Below are 2,500 nucleotides of genomic sequence, written 5' to 3'. Positions count from 1 at the left end.
ACAAAAAAAAAAAAAAAAAAAAAATAAATTAAATAAAATATATATATAATATATATGATATAGGGAATATTATTTATTATATATATATTATAAAAATTTTTATTAATATATTATATATTTTAAAAAAAAAAAAAAAAAAAAAAAAAAGAGGAGAGAGAGGAAGAGAGAGAAGGAGGGAGAAAAAAGGGGAGAGAGAGGAGGGAAAAAGGAGAGAGAGAGGGGAGAGAAGAGAACGATTGGGTGTTTGCAAATTATACTGCCCGCATTTCGAAAAAGGCATTCCCTTTGATATGTAAAATGAAAATTCCCTTTTTAAAAAAGGGGGTTTTTGGGGGCGGGACCATAAATACTAGGAAAAAAAAATCCCTGGATAATCATGTGAGTCTTGCTGATGCACATTTATAATCTTCACATTTGTGTCCTTTTACTGGACAATGTGAATATATTTCATGACAGAAGAATAGCCATTGTAAGTAATGGGGGAAATGTATTTTGAATCTAACTATTTTTTTTTTCTCTTTTCTCTCATTTTCCTCCTCTCTCTCTCTTCTCTTCTCTCTCTCTATATATATATATATATATATATAAATTTATATATATATTATTATATATATCTTTTCTCCTCTCTCTCTTCTCTCTCTCCTCTCTCCCTCTCTCCTCTCTCCTCCTCCTCTCCCTTTCCCCTTCTCTCTCTCTCTCTCTCTCTCTCTCCTCTCTCTCCTCTCCTCTCTCTCTCTCTCCATCTCTCTCTTCTCTCTCTTTTTCCCCTCTCTCTTTTCTTTCTTTTTCCTTTCTTCGGCCTTTTTTTTTTCGGTTTTTTTCGCCTTTTCATTTCCTTTTTCCTTCTCTCTTTCCCCCTTTTCTTTTTTCTCTCCTTCTTTTTATTTTTTTATTTATTCTTCCCTTTTCCCCCCCTCTTCCCCTTTCCTCTTCTCATTTTTCTACATTTCCCATTCCACTTGACCTCTCATTTGACAAAAACTTCACTCCATTCGTTTTTGTCTTTTTTCCCCGCTTTCTTAATTTTTTTATTCTATTTCAGTTTTCTCCGCTTTCCCTCTTTCCTTTTTCCTCCTTTTTCACCACTCCCCCGACTCATGTTTCAAAATTGTTTTGTTTTGTTGGGATAGATAGTGATATAGTAATTATTGTGTTTTTTTTTTTTTTTTTTTTGTAAAGTGTGTGGGGTGTGTGTGTATATATATTATATTATATAATTTTTTTTTTTTTATATATATATATAATATATATACATATAATTTTATTAAATATATAAAAAATTTTTTTAAATTTTATATAAATATATTTTTGTTGTGTGTGTGTGTTGTGTGTGTTTTTGTTAACATATAAATAAATGTGTATGTGTTAAAACCATATTTGTGCGTGTGTGTTGTGTTGTGTGTGGTGTGTGTGTGTGTGTGTGTGTGGTGTGTTGTGTGTGTGCTGTGTGTGTGTGTGTGTGTGTTGTGTTGTGTGTGTGGCGTGTGTGTTGTGTGTGGTTTGTGTGTGTGTGTTTTTGTGTGTTCATTTATGCAGTAGTATGCTATTGTTACAGGGGCAGAAAATATAAATATCACTCACTCGTATTATTTTTCTCACTCTTATCCTCCCTCCATCTCTCTGTTTCTCACTAACTCCTATTTAGCTTTCAAGCTTAATCTCCTCTTTTTGAAACATCTTGACAATAACCTTTTCTTCATTATAACTTGATTTTCATGCACCCTCCCCCCCTCTTTGCATCACTTACCCCCCTCCCCTCTTCCTATTACCCCTTTTATGGTAGGTCCTATATCTCAAGGCACGCCCACCACCACCCCCGCCCCCACCCCCACGCCAGGGTACGCCCACACTGAGAATAAGCCATCAAGAGACTGGGAGAGTTATAGTGAGGGGGGAGGCATCCGTGGGCGGCCTATGGAGGAGACAGTGATGTGTAGCATTTCCCCTTCTCTACGCCCATCTCACCCATCTACTCCCTTCTCCTCTTCCCTTCTTCTTCTCCTCCACTCCTCTACTCCTCCCTTCTCCTCCATTTCGTTCCTCCTTCCTTTTCTTGCCTTCCCCTTCTCTCTCTGTCTCCTCTCTTCCTGCTCCCGTCCCCCTTCCTTTCTGACACCTATCATGATCTTTCTCCTTTTCCTTTTACCTCCCTCTCCTCCCTTTCCCGTCCATTCCCTCTCCTCATCTGTCCCAGCTTCTTCGTTCTCTCCGCCTCTTCTCTTCCGCTTCTGTCCTTATCCCCTTCCTACGCCTATATCTAGCTTCTTTCCCCTTCCTTTTCCCCTTTCCGCATACCCTTTCCCTCTCCTCACCTTTCCCCTCTCTCTCCTTTCCTCCCCATCGTCCCCTCTCCTTCCCCTCTTCCTTTTTCCTTACACTTATAATTCCTCTCTTACCTGTCTGCTTCCCCATTCCTTTTCCTTCTCTCTCCCCCCCACCCTCATTTCGTCCTCAAGCACGGAAATCTTGCGACGCAAGGAATATCTCCCTGTTTCTTTGT

Source organism: Penaeus monodon, chromosome 2 (genome assembly GCF_015228065.2).
Source record: "Penaeus monodon isolate SGIC_2016 chromosome 2, NSTDA_Pmon_1, whole genome shotgun sequence".
Lineage (NCBI taxonomy): Eukaryota > Metazoa > Arthropoda > Malacostraca > Decapoda > Penaeidae > Penaeus > Penaeus monodon.
The sequence above is the reverse complement of the archived record's forward strand: the minus strand, read 5'-3'. Positions refer to the sequence as shown.